Source organism: Lepidochelys kempii, chromosome 21, assembly GCF_965140285.1.
Source record: "Lepidochelys kempii isolate rLepKem1 chromosome 21, rLepKem1.hap1, whole genome shotgun sequence".
Taxonomy (NCBI): Eukaryota; Metazoa; Chordata; order Testudines; family Cheloniidae; genus Lepidochelys; species Lepidochelys kempii.
Window position 1 is genome coordinate 3323722 of NC_136400.1, and position 22819 is coordinate 3346540.

Sequence of the window (22819 nt, forward strand, 5' to 3'; positions counted from 1 at the left end):
GCCAAGAATTGAACCCCAGCCTCTTAAGTACCAGTCCAATTCCTTCCTCCCATCCTCTGTTCTATTGCGATAACTCTGTAACATGTTTTGAGATCTGCCATCAACGTAATGAGAGCAAATGGAGTTTGCATTATGGAGGTAACACGCACACGTGCACACAGAGGTTGGAGAAACCCAGGGTGTCATACAGCTCACTTCGTGCCTCATTTTTTAAAATGAATTTTTGTGTTGCAGACGTTCCATTGGTCAGACAGCCCTAGAGCCTCCATGTATCCACAGGCAGCAACACAAGCCTCACCCCTTCTGTCCCTTGCCCATGTGCCTCAGCCCTGACCAGGAGGGATTGCCATCTGTGGAGTTCTGTCTCCATGGTCCATCTAACCCTTGGAGCAGAGATCCCTCAACTAATTCTGCATAGGCCACTGAACAGCCATACAACTTTCAATCCATCCTCCCATGCACTCATTGGCAAATCACACGTGTCTCCCACTTCTGTGTCTCTCTGCCTCCTTGGGGCTCAGCAGAAGGGCCTCAGTTGCTCAGATGAGGAATGTGATGGCTAATTTAAATGGAGAGGATGAGGGTGGATGGCTCTCGGTAACCCGTGTGCATGAGGTCAGCGAACAAGCCTGGCAGCATCTGCCACGCCTTCTCTTTTGTCATGTGCCCCTAGTTAGTGATTCACGAACAAAGAAAAATAGCCTAAGAAGTGAAAAGTTTAGTTGACGCAGGCTGCAGAGTATGCTGGTGAGTGTCACCTCCCGCCCCGCATCCTAGGGTCATCCAGCCAGGGCACATAAGATTACATTTCCCAAGAGGGCCAGACTATTCCAGAGATCAGCACCCATACTTGGGGCTGGATTCTCAACAGCACTCAGTCTATTGTGACCCTAGCAGTGAGGTTTTCAAAAGAACCTGACATGCACAACTCTGAAAATTTGGCCTTTTTTTTTTTTTTTTTGCTGCCTCTCTGGATGTGCTCAGCTCTTTTGAAAATCTGGCCCCAGTTGCTGAGCACCTGAAAATCTGGCTCAGTGCCAATCACCGTACCCCTCATCAACACAATTTGTTATTATCCCATTATCCGTGATTTGCTCAGTCTTGTGTCGCACTCTCTGTTCTTACAGATGACATTTTGTTTATTCCCCTGTAATTATTCTGGAATTAGATCTGATTGTAGAATTGTTACATGAAATCATAATGTTTGAGTCTATCTATTTGCTTAAGATGTTGGCATTATTATATTGATTTTTCAGAAAATTTGTCATTTGCAAGGCATTGCTTTTTGGCTGGGTGAGTTCTTGCTTGTAAATCTGAGGAAATTATCTCTGTTTTTGCTATGGGTGGAATTTTCTCCTGCTGAATTAATAAAAAAAATATTTCTAAAAATAAACAGCGAATTATTTTTTCTTTCCACAGACCATCTTCCACTAAATAAATCAAAAATCAAAAATGAAAGGAAGTGGCAAATGGAAAGGCGATGGAGTAGGAAAGTGACAATGCTCCCGGAATCCTAGTGGAAATGTGCAACTACACAATACAATGGAGTACAAATGAATGCTTTTGAGGGGGAAAATCATTTCCAGGGGCAAGGGATAAGCACTGCATTTAGGTTCCAATCCTGCAAACACAGACAGCTGCTTAACTTCATGCCTGTGAGTATCCACAGTGAACTCTCATATGTCAAGCTAACCGTGTTTGCAGGTCAGGCCCTTAGTGGTTATACAGCATGTCTCAGCCATAGATCTGAAAGTGCTTTTGCAAAGCTAGATAAGCATTCCCCCTGTTTTACCAGTGGGGAATCTGAAGTACAGAAAGCATCCCCTGATTTAGCATGAACATTCAGAAGACCTGCCCCCCTCTTCTAACTGAAGGCAGTGAGAGCTACATAGAATCATAGAATATCAGGGTTGGAAGGGACCTCAGGAGGTCATCTAGTCCAACCCCCTGCTCAAAGCAGGACCAATCCCCAACTAAATCATCCCAGCCAGGGCTTTGTCAAGCCTGACCTTATAAATATCTAAAGAAGGAGATTCCACCACCTCCCTAGGTAACGCATTCCAGTGTTTCCACCACCCTCCTACTGAAAAAGTTTTTCCTAATATCCAACCTAAACCTCCCCCACTGCAACTTGAGACCATTACTCCTTGTTCTGTCATCAGCTACCACTGAGAACAATCTAGATCCATCCTCTCTGGAACCCACTTTCAGGTAGTTGAAAGCAGCTATCAAATCCCCCCTCATTCTTCTCTTCCGCAGACTAAACAATCCCAGTTCCCTCAGCCTCTCCTCATAAGTCATGTGTTTCAGTTCCCTAATCATTTTTGTTGCCCTCCGCTGGACTCTTTCCAATTTTTCCACATCCTTCTTGTAGTGTGGGGCCCAAAACTGGACAAAGTACTCCAGATGAGGCCTCACCTATGTCAAATAGAGGGGAATGATCACGTCCCTCGATCTGCTGGCAATGCCCCTACATATACATCCCAAAATGCCATTGGCCTTCTTGGCAACAAGGACACACTGTTGACTCATATCCAGCTTCTCGTCCACTGTCACCCCTAGGTTCTTTTCTGCCGAACTGCTGCCAAGCCATTCGCTCCCTAGTCTGTAGCGGTGCATTGGGTTCTTCCGTCCTAAGTGCAGGACTCTGCACTTGTCCTTGTTGAACCTCATCAGATTTCTTTTGGCCCAATCCTCTAATTTGTCTAGGGCCCTCTGTATCCTATCCCTACCCTCCAGAGTATCTCTCTCTCCTCCCAGTTTAATGTCATCTGCAAACTTGCTGAGGGTGCAATCCACACCATCCTCCAGATCATTTATGAAGATATTGAACAAAACCGGCCCAAGGACCGACCCTTAGGCACTCCACTTGATACCAGCTGCCAACTAGACATGGAGCCATTGATCACTACCCATTGAGCCTGACAATCTAGCCAACTTTCAATCTAGTCAACTTTCAACTTTCTTATAGTCCATTCATCCAGCCCATACTTCTTTAACTTGCTGGCAAGAATACTGTGGGAGACCGTGTCAAAAGCTTTGCTAAAGTCAAGGAACAACAGATCCACCGCTTTCCCCTCATCCACAGAACCAGTTATCTCGTCTTAGAAGGCAATTAGATTAGTCAGGGATGACTTGCCCTTGGTGAATCCATGCTGACTGTTCCTGATCATTTTCCTCTCCTCTAAGTGCTTCAGGATTGAATCCTTGAGGACCTGCTCCATGATTTTTCCAGGGACTGAGGTGAGGCTGACTGGCCTGTAGTTCCCAGGATCCTCCTTCTTCCCTTTTTTAAGGATGGGCACTACATTTGCCTTTCTCCAGTTGTCCGGGACTTCCCCCGATCGCCATGAGTTTTCAAAGGTAATGGCCAATGGCTCTGCAATCACATCCGCCAACTCCTTTAGCACTCTCGGATGCAGCGCATCCGGCCCCATGGACTTGTGCTTGTCCAGCTTTTCTAAATAGTCCTGAACCACTTCTTTCTTCACAGAGGGCTGGTCACCTCCTCCCCATGCTGTGCTGCCCAGTGCAGTAGTCTGGGAGCTGACCTTGTTCGTGAAGACAGAGGCAAAAAAAGCATTGAGTACATTAGCTTTTTCCACATCCTCTGTCACTAGGTTGCCTCCCTCATTCAGTAAGGGGCCCACACTTTCCTTGACTTTCTTCTTGTTGCTAACATACCTGAAGAAACCCTTCTTGTTACTCTTAACATCTCTTGCTAGCTGCACCTCCAGGTGTGATTTGGCCTTCCTGATTTCACTCCTGCATGCCCGAGCAATATTTTTATACTCTTCCCTGGTCATTTGTCCAATCTTCCACTTCTTGTAAGCTTTTTTGTGTTTAATATCAGCAAGGATTTCACTGTTAAGCCAAGCTGGTCGCCTGCCATATTTACTATTCTTTCTATACATCAGGATGGTTTGTCCCTGTAACCTCAATAAGGATTCTTTAAAAGACAGCCAGCTCTCCTGGACTCCTTTCCCCCTCATGTTATTCTCCCAGGGGATCCTACCCATCAGTTCCCTGAGGGACTCAAAGTCTGCTTTTCTGAAGTCCAGGGTCTGCTGGACTCTGCTGCTCTCTACAGGTGTGCTCAGCACCTCTAAAAGCTAGGCACAAAGCACTCCAGGTCAGGGACCCAAAGACTAAAGCAACTAAACGCAGCAGCTGCTTCTGAAAATTTTGGCCCAGGGTCATAGACTAAGTCAGTGGAAAGGCAAGAAAGGCAACCGCAGTGGCCTTTTCTCTCCCTCCCGGGGGTGGAGACTTGGTCTCCGGCAGTTCGGACTCTGTCCCAGGCCCTGTTCATTAGCCCATATTTATTCAATTGTGTTATTTCTCTCCATTTATCTCATTCCAAATCCTGCTTTGTCACAAATTCTAAATCACTTACTTCTTGTTGTAGGCAATGGGATGACAGTTGTGTGGGATCGAAGAGTGGAACTAAAACATTAGGGTTAAATATGTATAAAAATGACAACTGCACAGCATTTATTGAAAAGAAAATTACCCCACACTCAGGGAGATGCTCATCAAAGCCCCAATCCTGTAAAGACTGACACACATGCTTAACTTCAGGCACTTGGAGTTGTCCCATGGAAGTCTGTGTGTTGAGCATATGCGTTCGTCTTTGCAGGATCGGGGCCCACATGTTTATCTGGAGGTATTCTTGGTCGAAAGAAACTCTCACCCAAAATAATCTACATGCTACCATGAATCACAGGAGAGTTTTAAATATACCAAAAGCCCAGTCTGTTATCGGCCCCTGGCAGAGTCAGGAAAAAGCCAGTGAACATTTGGCTTCAGGTGTCCTCCACGAGAGAAATACCCTTGCCAGAGAACTCTGCGAGGTAGTGTAACGCTGCCTGGTAGCTCATGTTTTATCCCCAGCTTCCCAGCCACATCAGGATTCGCTGACTAAGCCAGGACAGATGCTCTTTGATGCATTTATTTTAATAGTTCAGTTCTCTGTGCTGTATGTGACTGTGATGGGGCATTTAGAACCTGGAAGAAATTGGCCAAGAAAATGTTAAACCTACTCGTTGAGCAGAGGCGCTTCAACCAGCGTCCGCCCTCTGTGCTGTGATAGCCACAGAGCCCAGACACGGACTCAGCTGCAGCAAATTGCACCACTAAGGGGGAAGCAAAGGTTACAACAGCGAACAGCAGACGCAAGCCTGTTTTCTTGGCTTTAGACTGACATCGGGCTTAGGAAGCTCCTTCTGCCTTTATCTGTTTGACTAATTTTCCTGGGGCTAACTGTAGGGGATTTTTCTCGTGCACTAGGGCCTAGTTCACCTGACCTGTCCCAATGGTGGAGGGGTAATGGGTTAGTCTCCCAGTGGGTGCGGAAGGGAAGCTGCAGCACTTTCCTAGAGAAAGTGGGATAGGAGCCCGCCTAGCCCAGTACATTGAAATGCCTACTAGGGAGAACTGAGGGTCCTCCTCGCCTAACATCTAGGAGGCCCTATCCAGGCACTGCTCCAGGGAGTTATGTTTGGTCTATCTAGGAGCTTACAGCACACTCCTTCCTCATTCATCGCTAGGGCTGCACAAGAACAACTGTCAACTAAGATCTGAGTGAAGATGACAACTCTCTGTGGCTGTGCACTCAGGTTTTTTTTGTTTTTGTTGGCTTTATTCCAATCTCAGACGTGCAGCAGGAACCCATCCGAGAGTCTGATCTAGTCATCGGAGCCTGTTCTAGAAGTGTTGCATATTGGACTTCCTTTGGAACAGCCTCTGTTATGGGGGAATCCAAATTAGGGTAAACCACGTTAGCATCAAGCAACACTGAGAAGACTAACAAGACAAACAACTATAGGCAAGATATTTAGCTGGTCAGTTACCTCTTGAGAAGAGTCCTCTCTTCCTTTAGTCTCAGTTTAGGGAAAGAGTTCTGGACGCTAGATCACTTAATTTACCTTTAACAGGGGGAAGCCTGTTGAACAACCACTGTGTTGTAGGATTGGACCAACACTAGGTGTTTCCTGAAGAGGTGAGATTCAAGAATACAATACCTGGCTCTTACAGAGTGCTTTTCATCAGCAGAGCTCACCGTGCCTTCTACAGGAGGTCAGTATTATTATCCCCATTTGACAGGGACACTGAAGCACAGATGGGTGAAGTGACTTGCCCAAGGTCACCCAGCAGGTTCGGGGGCAAAGCTGGGAATAGATCCTAGGTCGCCAGTATGCCAATCTGGTGCCACATCCACTAGCCATGCTACCCTTTTGGTAGCCAGTTCAGCTGAGACAGAAACAGAGCTGTCGGTTGCAGTCCTCATGCTGGAGCTTTAGATACAGCCAAGAAACCAGGGGATATTTACAGGATAATATATTTCTCACTTTTTTTTTTAATCATAATTCAGCTGCCACAGCCTTCCCACTCCACCTCAGTACAAAACCCCAGGACCTGACAACCCAAGCAGCCTTCCAGCCAACAGAACACTTGGTAGATGTTTTTAGCTACAGAGAAAAAATACTGGAGAACAAAGGCCTGTAAATCAGCAGTATCAAGGGATCATGTACAGCCAGAAGTTGACACACTTATTTATTCTTGCTGTACATCAGAGGCCCTGATGGATTTTGTGTCAGAGCTGAATCAATATATTCAGGTTGAGAACCTCTGCACTAAGGCCAGCTGGAGCATTCATTATCCTTTAGTCCATTAAGGCTTGTAATCTAGAGGGGATGAATAAATGTCTCCCAGCATTAGAGTCATGCAGGGAACTGGTGTCTTCTGCCTGTTCTTGCCACCCCGATTGATGTACATAAAGTCCATTACAAGGGTTGTGGGATACCAATTGCTCCTCTTTGGGGCTTTTTGCCTCGGCCAAACGTTCCAAAGCTTTCCCATTAAACACAGTTGGCATTCAATGGGACATCAGTTTATTTCCACGTAGGGTGGACTGTGCAGAAAGCAGGGCTCTGTGGGTAAGTTTAGTCTTTCCCAGTCCTTCATGTGCTGTGTGAATAGGAAATGGTCCTGTACATTGTGTTTATAGCCACGCAGAATTACAGGACTTCTCTAGCTCAGTGATTAGTCGCTGCTTTGTCAAAGCCCAGTCTTTGTCCTATGCTCTGTGCATGCCTGATCATATCTTGCCCTTTGTGGCTACCACCAATTATTAGCTGTCACATGTACCAACTTGTAAATATGGTCATTAATTATCCCCATAGTACAGACAGGGAAAATGAGTCATACGCTGAATGACTTGCCTGAGGTCACCCAATGAATCAGGGATAAAGCTGGGAATAGAACCCCGAGCTCCTGGCTTCTTGCCTCTCAATCTCTTTATTAACCTGATGTCCTAAAAAAGAAAGTTGTAGTGTGGGGCGGGGCCTCCTCTCTCTGAAATAGAATTCTGTCTGACAGTGAACACAGTCAGACGACGGGGGGAGAAGGAAGGTTGTTCCTGGTTGTTATGCATTCCATGTCATGAGCCTTTTTGGTAAAGCTCCCTCTGCCCAGACCCTGGGCGGAGCCTAATTTAGTCATCTACACCATGGATCCCCTGCAACTCCTTGTGCCATTTTATCCTGAAAGGCTATTCCCTGTTGAGCTCCTGCCCCAACCCTTCCGTGTCACTTATTCCATGTTCCAAGTGCATATGCAGAAAATATATTTGTGGCAAACTGTTGGGTTTTCAGGGCTGCCTTTTAGCTTGTGTCTCAGGTTCTGTTCTGAGTGGGAAAATGTGTATAAGACCAATACAACCTGCTCCCAGATCACTGACCCTCAAGCCTTGTATGCAACCTATCTCAGCCCCTCTTTTCCAGTGACACCACTAGGAGCTTAATAATTCAACTATTAAGCCCATTCACATGAGAAAGTCCAACTCCACTTAATTTGCAGTCATTTATTCCCAGGGAGTAGTGGTGCCAAGTAAACAGTCAGGGGTACTGTTAGTATTCCTGAGACACCCAGTATGGAGGGATTGATTCTTAGCCGTGATTGAATAGGAAGATAGACTTTCTCAGCAGTGCCAAACGTGCTTTAAATAACTCCGATGGCCTCTGTTTATGCCCAGCAGCCAAGGCAGTTCACCATCACCGTGACCCAGTTCTGATCTGGTGGGGGCAAGAGACAGGTCCAGTTCTCCAGGCCAATCCTTGGCCTTTCCAGCGAGGCTGCAGACAAGGATGCCAGTTCTGGGGTAGTTTCTAGGATGTTGGCAGCTGTTCCTTAAGACCTGGACTGAGAACTTCCACAGTGCAATCCAGGTCAGTGAGGGGCTGTCACCATCTGCCCTGAAACCCTGGGAGCCTCCCAATGCTTTGCTGCTGTAGCTCCCAACCTGGGCTGCTCACAAACAGCAGACAGGTCACACCCCAAGTTTCTGTGTATAGCTACAGCCCTGGTCCAACAATTCTGACCCCAGAATCCTTTCAGCCACACACCAGCCACACTTTGGCTTCCAACAGCCTTGTTACTACCTGCAGGGTGACCCCAACACACTCTCAGTCCTGAATTTTCCCCAAAAAACATGTGTTCTGCACTGTCCAGACCTCTCCTGAAGTCCTCAGTTTGACCTGTAAAGGGTCAAACATCAGTTTGCTACTTTAACTGGAATAACCAAACATTTCATTTTAAACACAAACACTGGTTCTATTTTTAATATAAACAAATGAAGTTTATTTAACAACAAAGAGAGATTTAAAGTGAGAACAAGTATAAGGCATTAAAGTCAGAAATGGTTACAAGAGAAATAGATAAAATGCTTCCTAGTAACTAAAACTTAAACTTGACTTGGTTCAAAGTAAAATCGTCACCACACATTCCCAGCCACAGGGCTGACCAAATTCTCTGGTGAGAACACCTCCCAAAGTTCAAACGCTCCTATGTCGTCTGAGGTGAAAGAGAGTGGTAGAAAAAGTGATCCCAGGGTGCTTTTGCCCCTCACTTTTACAGTCCAGTCCCCCTTTGAAATGGATTTTCCTAAGGGTTACCCCTAGATAAAATTCATTCCAGCTGTGAGGACAGAGACATGGAGTCTCATGGTGAAAGAGGTTCCATGTTGTTTACTAAAATGGAAATCGATCTGTTCCTGTCTCCCTTTGTTGCCAATGAATGACCACTAGACTGCTGATTGCCAATTAAATGATTACACCTGGCTAGAAGCATCAACTTGTCCTTATTCTTTGAAAAAGCCATTCACCCGCTCATCAGATTTGTCTGGTAAACACATTTCAGTCATAATTTCAGTTTATGTTCTTAACTCTTAATATGCATTGTGTACATACATTACACAAGAACACTGACGATCAGCATGTTATTAGTTTTAACATGATACCTCACAAGGCATCTTTTGCACAGAGATTACTATAATAGCGCATAGGGTGTGAATACAGGGGTGCTTTTGGTCACAGACCACTAGCTGCTCTTCTAGGAATCCTGTTGCCCTAGAGGCCAATGGCTCCATATCCGCTTCTCAGACGTGAGATACGGGTTCCTATAGAACATAGTTTAAGAAATGGCCTAAGTGGTTTGTCTGTGAGTTCCCAGTGGTGCTGAGAGGCTGTGTTTATGGACAGTGCAAGCAAAATGGGATCCATCCAATGTATTTTGGGGGAGTTCTATGGCCTATGTTATACAGGAGGTCAGGCTGGACGATCACTATGGTCGCTTCTGGCCTTGGAATCTATGAATTTTCTGGGGTAGAGCACGGCAGTGTCAACAGCTGTCAGAGATGGCATGGTCAATGACCTGCAGGCTTAGCTGAACTTCTGTCACGGAGACCCTTTTGGCAAGTCTGTCCCTATCCTTCCCTGTCCTCAGCTGTAACAGGTGGCTAACTACTTACCAGAGCTGGCTGGGAATTGTCTGTTCAAATTGTATATTCTGAGAAAGGAAATTTTTTGGAACTTTTCATGACACAAAAAGCCTTGAAAGGGGGCTGGGCGAAAGGGGCTGTGGTCTTTTTATATGGTCATTTCCAACAGCATGCCATGGGGAGAAAAGGCAGATCGGCAAGCTGTGGTGATCCCTGGCACGGCAGAGAGGTGATTGAATGTATAGCCAGCAGCCTGAGCTGCCCTTTCCCCATCAGCCTGTTTCCAAGCGAAGGCGCTGAATCTCACTGATTTATAAAGTAAAGGCAACTTCCCAGGCAGACTAAATGTCAGGTTAAATATTTTATGCATTGAAACAGTTGCAGGTCTGACATAAGTCAATTGAGAGAGACAAGGCGGGGGAGGTGATATCTTCTATTGGACCAACTTCTGTTGGTGAGAGAAACAAGCTTTCAAGCTCCATGGAACTCTTCTTCAGGTCTCAAGATAAAGAACTCTGTGTAAGCATGAAAGTTTGTCTCTCTCGCCAACAGAAGTTGGTCCAGTTAAAGGTTTTACCTCCCACACCTTGTCCCTCTAACATCCTGGGATCAATGCAGCTAATACTGCAAACAACGTGGGTCTGAAGCCAGGACTCCTCCTGTTCTCCGCTGGCTCAAACCAAAGGGACATGCGGGAAGGTGCCCATTTCACTCACCATCAGCACGCCCTCCAGAGCACTGACTCTGTGTTACCTGTGAGAGGAGAGACGAGGGAGGAGGAGTTATCTTGGTGCCCAGGTTCCACAGGAAGAGATGCTGCACTGTGGTCAGCCATTCGCGTCAGGACTGATGAATGAGGTCAGAATTTAAAGGAGACTCTGAGTGGAGACAAAAAAGCAGAGTAGGTTGTTACAGGGCCGGAACTGGAGGTTTGTCCGTGTCCAGCAGCCTCAGTAGAGAATCCCCTTACTATTCATTACAGATGACTCCTACCAAATGAGAAGCTAAAGGCTCATTCAAAATACCGAGCTCAAAAGGACAGAGGCAGGACCCCAGACGTTCTATCCTCCAGAAGCAACATCAGGTGCCAGTAGAGGAAGAAAGGGAAACCCATGCAAGGCCGCAACTTGCAGGCATCAAAAATTGTAACCAGCAACTACAAATGAATATAGCAGGTTATTTTAACCAGGTGAGATACTGTGTTTAATTCCTGCCCTTCAGTAGACCCCATTCCTTCAGGTCTCATCAGACAACAAAGGAGAACTTTGTTTTTGAGACAGTGGGACAAGAAATGAAAAAAGGTGGCAGTAATGTGCTAGGGTGAAGGGAGGTTTCAGGCAGACAGCTTCCACCAAACTCCTGGTGGGCAAAGCAGCCCCTTTAAAAACCTAACTGCACCATTGTGGCCTTAAGATACAGCAACATGAGTGCAGGAGACCATGTGTGGTTCTCCCCTGAGAAAGGACCTCTCTGAGAGCTCAAGAGACCATCATTGTCCCATCCCACTGCTTTTGCAAATGAACTAAGAAGATGCTCAGACGGCCATTAGCTGGAGCACTGGAGGGGCTGGCTCACGACGCTGCTGTAATGCTCAGCCCTGTAATGCTGGCTTTGCGCATGGTGGGGTACAGTGCAGAACCATCAGTCTCTTCCGTTACTTTTTGTGACTCAAACTTCAGCTGTTGCAGTGGAAAGCAGCTGTCAGCTGGGCTCTCCTTGCGGCCGGCCTCACTGGTGCCTCTCTGAGAGCCTCCCTTGTGGCGCACACAATGGCTGGACCCCAGCCAGAGGCAGGGGGACTGGGGAGCGGCTGCTCCCCCATTTCCTTTCCTTTCCGCCATTAGCACAAAGGGGTCATTATTAGCCACAGAGTCACTGATACGAGGTCAAGAGAAATGACTTTTGGCCAGGGTCGCTGGAACAGTTTACAGAAGCTGCTGTGACTATCTTCAATCCAAGCTCCCCATCACGCATTTGCAGCTCGTGCAATGGGAACACAGAGGCAACAAGTTTGCCATGAAAGAGAATCAAACTTGTTTCATGGTATAAAAGTGGAAGTAGCTTTCTGGGTAGGGGACACTCACTCAGGATCTGCTAGAGAGGGCAGGGTGGTTCTGGACAGGACACTGCCTTTGACAAGTCACTTCACCTCTGTGCTCCCTCCCAGGCGTGTCTACTTTGATGGAAGGAACAATCTCTCCTTACAGCTCTGACCAGCACAATGAGACATGAGCTCACAATAAGCTCACAGCTGGGGCCTCCAGCTACTCCTGGGATGCAAATATAACAAGGGATGCTACATTGCTTTGAACTTGGTTTCTCAGTTAGGGTATTAAGTAAGAAGGGGCTAAATTCACTCCTAGGATAATGGGGCACCAGAACGGCCACCAGCAAGTGACTATGCCAGCAACGTACTTTTCCATCGAGCCTTCTGCCAGAGGAGTCCCGAACTCTTTAGCAGAGGAATCACTTGTGCAGGTGACTGGGAAGATGAGCTGTGTCAGGCCCCCCTCCCTCCTTCATTTGGTTACATAATACAGACAGTGCAATCTGCAGGCCAGCCTGGGTCATTGGCTCGCTTTTGTCAGTTCTGACATTTGTTTGTATTTTTGGAGGAGCAACGAATTTGCTTTTCTTCTCTGCAAGGTCAGCCAGGCACGCCCCTCACAGCTATGTGCCCTAGTCAGCAGCAAGCCCACTCCATGCCTCAGTGCACCTCTGAGGCATGAGGCTGGCAGGGGGTGAGGGAATGTAAACAGGGGAAACTGCTGGGACAGAATGGGCCTTTCTGAGTGGGATGAACTGGCTTTGTCCCATCCCTGGGAAACATCCACCCCAGTCTTTCCCCTGAGTCTTGTGCCTGTAGGAACAGGGTGCTGGTTATTTAGCAAGTGATGTATGAACACTCATACAGGTCAGGCTCTGTCCACAAAGACTGTAGGTTCATTGCTCAGTAGCAAATCTCAAGGCTTTGATTAAATGAGCTCCCAGCTAACACAGGCTACAGCTCCCCCCCACCCCCCCAGTCACACTAATTCCCTCCCAGAAAGGGGAACTGGCTTTCCAAGTGCCTGGTACGTCAGCCATCCTTGCACACACTGCACATTAAACATTTTGACCACAGAATTTCTTTACTGATGAATAATTCAGACTAACAGTGCAGGGACACGATGGGCACTGAACTCAGCAGAGTGGTTATGAGTTCATTTTCTTACCAGTCCATTTGTTTTAAGAAGTCCTGCTGAAAGCACCCAAAAGCTAAATAGCTGGTCAGTTCAGTTTCCCTCCCTCTGTGCACCATCTTCTCTAGAAACAGGCTCTCAGGCCTCATCAGAAACAGGCCTGTATGCAGCTCGGGAGCTGTGTTAGGAGGCAGGCTGGCCTTTGGTGGGTTTGGAGGAATAAGCTATGAATGGCCTGGGAATGACTTAAGAAAAGACACCTGAGAAAATACAACTCAGGCAATTGCACCATAACTGGGATACAGGCACAGGAGCTAAATTGCCACAGAGCTCCACCCCCAACCTTCTCTAGCCCGCTGTCAATGAAACACCAAGCTGGAGGCGTTGCACCCTCAAACTCCCCCTGACTGGTGACCACTCTAAAAGGCAGGATGGGGGACATGAATGTCTACTTCCTTTTGTCATTATTTTAATCTGTGACAAATGAATACAGAGGAGGTGTGAAACGCCACCCTGCTGATGTGAGAGAGACAAGGCAGGTGAGATCATATTTTTTATTGGACCAGATTGTGTTGGTGGAAAGGACAAATTTCTGAGCATTCTGATGTGGTAGGATGTGCCACTCCTTTGCACAGATGTAAATGCTAATGCCGCATGCAAAGCGGTGGAAAATAAGCCGTCTCTTTCCAGCAGCATCTGAAAGCTGCTTCCCCTCCCTCCAATTACTCCTTCATGAAGTGAGTGTCCTATTCACCACACCTGGGATCCAATAAAAGCAAATGTTACCAGTTGCAAGGCAGAAGCTATGTAAATTTGTATCCAGCAAGTCAAGAGTGGGTGTTCCTTCACTGTTGTTGACCTAGGGATGTGCTTTCCCTTTGGTGATACATCATGGGTGGCCTGCTATGTGGAAGCAGAGTCCTTACATACGTCCTTGCTTAGGTCGGGCTTATTATATTGATTATGAACAAGATTCTGTAAGATTCTCTCCAAATCAATTTGATTTTATTTCTGTAACCAATGTCAAAGACACCAGTGTTGAATCCTAGCTCCTATAGGGCTCTGGGACATTTAGCAGTTTTGTCCTCTTCTCTCGCATTACACTTTGGCTGGAAACATGCTCCCTGAGGCTCTCATTTTAGCCAATATGTTTGAGATACTCAAGCAACTAGCGCTAATGCACAATGCATGTTACATCTCTGCTTCACTTTTGGGTCATGGTGGCAACTGTTTTAGCTAAGTGAAGCTGAAGCTACAAAAATAACGTTACAGCCACCTTATGCAGGGGTCCGAAAACTTGCCCCGGTGCAGTCATTGCCCTGTTTAGCTCAGGATTCAGGGCCAAATCCTTCCCTTCTTTTTAAAGCATTCCATGGATTTGCTCTCGCTTACCCCTTGGTACAGGGCAATAGAGAACCTAGCCCTTGAATAGCCACTGGCACCTATGCAGAGCAGATGTAAATCACTACTTTGCCAATGAGGCAGCATTTTGCAACAATACATGCTGCAAAGCAATGGAAATTAAGGCTCCTTCTCTATCTATGTCCCTCCCCTTGTTTAGCACTGGCATTTCCAGAATCCTGCCGGAGTCATTAGGAAAGGGATAGATAATAAGACAGAAAATATCACAATGCCACTATATAAATCCAGGGTACACCCACATCTTGAATACGGCATACAGTTCTGGTTGCTCCATTTCAGAAAGATAGATTAGAACTGGAAAGGAACAGAGAGGGGCAACAAAAATGATTAAGGGTATGAAACATCTTTCAGCTGAGGAGAGATTAAAAAACGGGGACTGTTTTGCTTAGAAAAGAGATGACTAAAGGGGTATTTGAAAGAGAGCTATTCAATCAGGAATGGGGTGGAGACAGCGAATAAGGACAGGATTTTAATTCAAAGAAAACTGTACAGTCAACCTGTGGAACTCATTGCCAAGAGATCTTATGAAGGTGAAAACTATAACCGGGTTCAAAAAAGAATTAGATAAGTTCATGGAGAACAGGTCCATCGACGGCTATTAGCCTAGATAGTCAGGGATTCGACCCTACACTCTGGATGTCCTTAAACCTCTGAGTGCTGGAAGCTGAGACTGGATGAGACAGAGGATGGATCATTTGAAATTGCTCTGTTCTGTTCACACCCTCTGAAGCCTCTGGCACCGGCCACCATCAGAAGACAAGATATTGGGCTGGGTGGACCATTGGTATGACACAGTATGGCCGTTCTTATCCTCTGCAGCTTCCACTTTAAGTGACTGTTTCCTTGTACCTCTCTTTTTGCCTGATTGCTTCTCCACCTCCTGTCAAATCTCAGCTGACAATGTCTTTTCTCTCTGTGTGTGAATGATTTCACCCTGCAAAGCGCTTGGGATATAGACGAAAGATAACATCGTATTATTGCACAGTATTTGTCTTTATCCCCTAATTGCTGACTACAAAGTTCCTTGCACCTTTCTCTGAAGCATTTGGTACAAGCCTCTGGCAGAGGTAGGATACTGTGATAGACGGGCCCCTCGTCTGATCCAGCTGCCTGGCCATCCCCGTGTTCCTCTGCTACACTTAATGCTTCTGCGCAACCTAAAGTGGATCAAGCATTTAGTTCAGAGAAGACAGACATGCGCAGCAGCATTAGACAGAATATTGGCTGTAACAGAGGGATGAGTCCCATAGAGCTAGGATTAGTTCTGCGCAATCTGACCCACGTGGCTCTTACACTTTGTAGGGGATGCTAGTGGGAGCACTTGCAATTCTGCCCTCAGGAGCTCGGAGACGTTATTAGCAAGCATCACCCTATACATGCCCGTAGAGATACAGAAGGGTGAAATCCAGAGTTCCTGTCATGTTTGCCTGTTCAAGGCTTTTTCTATGAATAATGCAGCTGTGGATGCTATTAGGAGCCAGCTCCTGAGGCTCCCAGCAGGGGATAAATAGAGGATAAAAAAGATAAAGCTATTTCCACACTCATTCCCCAGCCTAGTTTAATAAAAGAAGAAAAAAAAAAGAGAGACTCACCTAGCCCATTAAGGAGCCCTTGCATAAGACACTGTGTTGTAGGGAAGCACTATGAAAGGGGAAGCTACAACCTACATTAATAGCCTTCAGGACGAACTCCGGGGGATGCTCCGCTGAGCAAAAAGACCACTTAGTAGCTCTGCTGAAACGCAAGCTCTCTTTTGCTCCCAGAATCTGCATGAGCCTCCTAATTCCTTAGCTCAGCAACCCACACACAGCACTGCGTGATGATGCTTAAAACGGGCCGTGGCTAACACTCCATGCATCTGAAGTGGTGGTGTTTTACCCACGAAAGCTTATGCCCAAATCAATCTGTTAGTCTTTAAGGTGCCACCAGACTCCTTGTTGTTTTCGTGGCTAACAGGGTGCCACTCAAACCAGCGGGTGCACCAGCGAGGCATTCCCAGGGTGCTCAGCCCCCAGTGGCCAGCTGCAGCACCCTTCTGGGCACGTCAGTCCCCACGAGATGATGTGGTGGGGTGAAACTGTTAGACTGACAGGCCTGGAGACAAGTTGCCCTGGCTGGCTATAGACTTCTCTCCGCAGCACTCCTGCACAACCCCACAACAACAAATCAGCCCAGACAGCCCTGCGCAATGAGAGGAGACAGAACAGTCTGCCAATGCACAAGGGATTCCAGCTCAGACAGATGGCGGCTGACCGCATCTCTCCCCATCCCGTCGCTCCCAGTGGGGTGATGAGCTGAGCACAAAGGCCGAGCTGCGCACTGCGCAGGATGTGATGCTGCCTGGCTGCATGTGGGATACTAATGAACCCCCTCCCACACTCCTTCCACAGTGGCTAAAAGCCGCTGCCTCGTGTGCCTTACACACCTCTCACCTCCAGCCTGGAGCCTGGCTTTGGCGAGCGACAGGAGTTTAATGAAACGTAACACATGGTCATTTTCACAGCCTGCTTGCCCTTACGTACGGGCTCCCTGTTTGTCTAGGTAAACAATGCTCTGCCCTGCCGCAGCCTGACAGATTCCCAGGGCTCAAGCTGGCTGGGTTACCAGACTTTGCGCTGTGCATGGGGACAGCACAGCGACCCTGGCTATGGCGCAGGGTTAAAGCCAGGAGGGAGGGATCCCAGACTGCGCCAGGGACAGGAACACTGGCACCATGTTTGCCCTGAAGGGGTTCAATGGCTTTTGAGGCGGACGTCGCAGGGGCCAAGCTGTTGGCGATTACTCCAACCAGATGGTAACGGGGCGGGGGTCACTATTATGTGTACTCCAGTAGCACCCGCTAAAAGCGGAGCTCTGCTGGGTGGGGCTTTGCACACACACCCACCCCCTACGCTGTGCATGGACAAAGGGCAGAAGGGGAAACAGGCACAGAGCGAAGTGATCCAGTCACCCAGCACGTCAGTGGCCGGGCCAAGGCAAGAACCCAGCTCTCCTGACTCACACTCTGGTATCCTACGAGCCAGACCACGCAGCCTGCAGAAGCAGAACCTCAGACTGGCACCACAGAGCCTCCGTGAACCATAGCACAATAACCCTGGCTGGATGCCTCCTCCTTCCGTGAGCTGCCAGGCTCATGGGAGGTGAAGGCCAGTGGATACCAACACCATCGCCACTTAGAGCCAAAACGTGATGGTTCTTGGGGTGCCTAGGACTGAGTGTCACCTTGTTACTCCCTGCCTCCAGCGTGAGGGAATCTTTCCTGTGGGAGCTGGGTGGCAGCTCCCTGGCACTGCCAGCCCTTCAGCCCTCTGCCAGCCTTTACTTCCCCTTAACACTTGGCACTTCCCAAACTCTCTGGAAGCATCCCCCTGTCGTGCCCAGCCCCCGCCAATGGACATGCTCAGTGATTAGCAGGGTCACTGAGCCCAAGGGAACAGAGTACGCACGGATTTGGTTAATTCAACTGAGAATTCACACTTTGCTTGATACCACAGCACCAAGGGGAATTGATAATAAAAATAAGTTGAACAAAGACCAGAAATTCAAATGAGTAGTAGGTAAGATGACTGGAAGTAGAATTGGTTACACATAAAACTAAACACCAGACACAACCCTAGAAGTCAGGAAAGGATTGGGATTAGTTTTCCCTTTTCAGCAGCAAAATGGGGGTGGGCCAGAAAAGGGGGGAAAAAACCCAAAAAACCGGAAAGCCAAAACCTGATTTTTTTCCCCACATTTTAGATTTTTTTTTCTTTCAAAATGGTAACAAAAAAATTGTTCACAAAATATACTTCCATTTTTTGACTGGCTCTGATTATATGGAACAATCTTCCATAGAAATTGTGAGACTACTCATGATCCAGCTACTCCAGTATCCTGTCTCTGCTAGTGGCCAGCAGCAAATACTTTAGAGGAAGGAGAAAATAAACCCGGTAACAGGTAGATGTAGGATAAGATGCCCCCAGAGGACATTTCCTCCTGACTCCCAATGCTAGACATTGGTTTATGCCCTGAAACCCAGAGGGTTTATATTGCTTCCAAAACTCTTCTTTTCATATTTATTATAACTATATATTGATATCCATAAATGCCCAATCCTTGTATGACCCCTAAAGTATATCCTGTGGCAATGAGTTCCACAGGCTAACTGTGCAGTTTGGGAAAAAGTACTTTATCTGGCATTGGCCAAATATGGACTAGATGGTACCTGACCCATCAATCTTCTCACTACCGTCTCTCATTCGAAATTTTGTTGCCACAAATCTTCCCACCTAAATGTTTCTTTGGGGAATAATTAGAGAGACCCCTCCCCTCCATACTAAAGGCAGGGCTGTCTAGTCACCGCAAGTGACTTGTTCTATTCATATCTGTGTAAATATCCCCAGTGCCTACCTTCTCATTAAATCTGCGTTTCAGGATTTCAGTCCTGGGGAGCACCCATTAATAGCTCAATCACAGAATAAAATAGTCACTTAAAACCATTTCGCTTTGGCTGAAATTAGCATAACAATGCTTCAGTTGATAGGGGGCAACAGGGAAGCTGTCTGCCCTTGTCTGCCCTTGCAACAGGGACCTGAATTACGATCCCAGTGGGAAAGCTGGCGCACACCCAAGCAAAGGGGTTTAAATGAAACATTCATCAGCAGCCTTGTAAAAATTAAATATTATGGGCTCACTGAATTGGAGCATGCTATAAAACACAGCAATAGGGAGATGATTCCATGTGTTATTTAAACTATAAGGATTTTATTGCTCACAAGGAATAGCTTCAGTCTTAATAAACTCATCTGGCAGGTGAAGGCGTATGAGGCTGTGATCTGTAGAAACCATCCAGAACAATAGGAGGTTGCATTTCACAGCTTTTTATGGAGCTTCCTGGCTATTAGCACTTCCCACTGCCCTTCTACATAATCTCTCTGTGATAACAAGGGATGCTTTGTGCAGCATAAATAATTTATTAAACAGAGAAAATTAACGGGACGTTGCTATCTTAAAAATTCATTTTCTCCAGGCACAGTAGCCCTCCATGGAATCTCAGAAGTACCCGAGATGGTTAAAATTGAAACAATTTTTAAAACCCAGCTTGCTCTATTTATACGGATAACTTCCTCGCATTTCACGTCATCTCAGGCCGTGTCTACACTACAAAGGGTTTGCCACTATAGATGTAGTGGTAGAGCTACACCAAACACCTTCCCCTTAGTGGGGAGAGAACTTATTCTGGCAAAAGAGGAGCTTAAACCAGTCCCCAGAGTGAAATAAGGCTCTGTCTGCACTTAGACGCCACAGCAGCTGCTGCAGCCCTTCAGCGTCGACACCCAGTGCAGTGACGGGAGGGGTTCTCCCAGCGCGGTGTGCGTAATCCACTGATCTGCTGCGACCTGCGCTGGGGCTTAGGACAGCTTACCCTGGAGATACGCACCCATGCCAACGGCACCTTTCAGTGTAGCCCAACCCAAACTCTACTATCAAAAAGGACTTTCCCGCTGGTATAACTGGGCTGAGACACTAGTGCTTTTGCCGGCAGAGCTGTGTGGGTCAGGGACGCGGTTTTTTCCACACTCATAACAGGCATAACTATGCTGGTGAAACTTCCTAGTGTAAACTAGGCCTCAGCCACAGAGAGCCAATGTCAGGGTCTGCATTTCTGTGGGGCAGGGTTTGTGTTGCAGACTTCACAGTGGAGGTTTTTTTAGACAACAAAAACTATATCACGCACACGTTTCGGCCCTGTCTACACTTAAAAGTTTTGCTGGCATAGCTGTCAGGGAAGGGTATACTTCCACCCCCCCCCCTCCCCGCATTCCTGACCAACATAGTTATACCAGAAAAAGCCCTAGCACAGAACTTTTGGGCCAGCATAACACTCTTTTGGCAGTACAGCTTGCTGAGTTCAGAGAACGGGTAATAGCTGTGCTGGTAAAAGCACTCTTACTGCTTCTACAAGCTGTCTCTACACTAGGAGAGTTTTTGGAGAGATCGACATCAGCCAACCCTTTCTAGTGTAGACGAGGCCTTATGTTTTGCAAGATTATTAATATGACCAATCTAATTAACGACCCCAATTGGTGCTGAAACTGCCACTGTACAACAGTTGTCACACACACCACAAATGCTCTTCTAGCCTTAGCTAAACACCTGTCCATTGACTTCCCTGGGGTAGAGCGGGCTGTAAACTAGAATTTGGTCCTCCCTTTAGAAATGTTTCTCCAGTTTAAACATGGAGTTTTAGGGTGGTGCTGGAGATAAGAAATCAAAAGCAGCAAGGGAAGTGTCGGGGGTATATTTGCAAATCCTTATCCAGAATGCCCATGCAGCTCAAAGTTGGCGGGTTAGGCCACAGATAGAATTTGGTTTTCCGCAAGGCATAATCATGCAATAATTTCTTCTTACAGCCACAAGCCTGTTGGCACATTTGGGTTAAAAACAACATCTGCAATAACATACAGCTCAGTTTTTAGTAAGACAGGAGTTATAGTAATATATATTAGCTGATCAAACTAATGTAAGAATCCTTAGATGACATTGTCTCCAGCCACATAAAAGATAAATGTGAGCTGATTAATTTCTGTTGGAGAACAGTGTTTGTACAGATGGTGGGAGAAAACATGAACCAGTTCATGAAAAGTGTAACTGTACTGCAGTCAATGGTATTACACCCAGGATGACTTTAGGGCCTCAGACTCAACTGAAATTTTAAATGTGCTCCCTCCCTAGTAGCTAAATGCTATTTTGTGTTATTGGATGTTTGGAACAGGAATACTTTAAAATCAGTGCTTAGGGAAGATCTTTACTCAAGAACATTCTAGATAAATGCTGAAATAAAAACTCTTACTGAAACTGACAAAAATTAAATTATGGGCTTCAGGATACATCCTGTCTGCAAAGAAGAATATGCAGCTCCCACTGAAGTGAAGAGCAGAAGTATCTCAAGGCAGAATTTGGGCTATTGTGTTTAAAGTCCGTTAGTCATACTTTTTTAAAAAAAGTTATCCAATGAGAACACTAGATCTTTGTGTAGGATAGTAAGCAAGTGCATCAAGGCATCATTCTGGAGTGTGTGCCATCCATAAACAAGGAATTTTCAAAAGGATTCTGCTTTATAGGAAATAGATCTGAGAGCATGAAATCTGGACCAAAATTGCAGGGTGTTCAGCTTCAGCACGTGTTCAGATGTCAAGTTCTAGCTCATCTCAAACAGGAACTAATTTCACATTTTAAACAGTTTTTTAAAAAAATTAGAGAAGTAAATTAAACCCCCCATTTTTAAAAACCAGATGTCTTATACTATGCATCATGCAAAGCTGTTTTCAAACAGTGTCACCCAGTGGTAAAATGAGAAATATGCAGAGAAATATGTACTCCTAGCTATCTTCGAGACACGACTGACTTCCTGAGGAAACTACAATCCATCGGTGATCTTCCAGAAAACAACATCCAGGCCACTATGGACACAGAAGCCCTCTACACCAACATTCCACATAAAGATGGACTACAAGCCATCAGGAACAGTATCCCCAATAATGTCACAGCAAACCTGGTGGCTGAACTTTGTGACTTTGTCCTCACCCATAACTATTTCACATTTGGGGACAATGTATACCTTCAAATCAGCGGCACTGGTATGGGTACCCGCATGGCCCTACAGTATGCCAACATTTTTATGGCGGACTTAGAACAACGCTTCCTCAGCTCTCGTCCCCTAATGCCCCTACTCTACTTGCGCTACATTGATGACATCTTCATCATCTGGACCCATGGAAAAGAAGCCCTTGAGGAATTCCACCATGATTTCAACAATTTCCATCCCACCAACAATCTCAGCCTGGACCAGTCCACACAAGAGATCCACTTCCTGGACACTACGGTGCTAATAAGCGATGGCCACATAAACACCACCCTATACCGGAAACCTACTGACCACTAGCCTACATACATGCCTCCAGCTTTCACCCTGAGCACACCACACGATCCATTGTCTACAGCCAAGCTCTACAATACAACCGCATTTGCTCCAATCCCTCAGACAGATACAAACACCTACAAGATCTCTATCAAGCGTTCCTAAAACTACTATACCCACCTGCTGAAGTGAAGAAACAGATTGACAGAGCCAGAAGAGTTCTCAGAAGTCACCTACTCCAGGACAGGCCCAACAAAGAAAGTAACAGAACTTCACTAGCCGTCACCTTCAGCCCCCAACTAAAACCTCTCCAACGCATCATCAAGGATCTACAACCTATCCTGAAGGACGATCTCTCACTCTCACAGATCTTGGGAGACAGGCCAGTCCTTGCTTACAGACAGCCCCCCGACCTGAAGCAAATACTCACCAGCAACCACACAACAAAAACACTAACCCAGGAACCTATCCTTGCAACAAAGCCCATTGCCAACTCTGTCCACATATCTATTCAGGGGACACAATCATAGGACC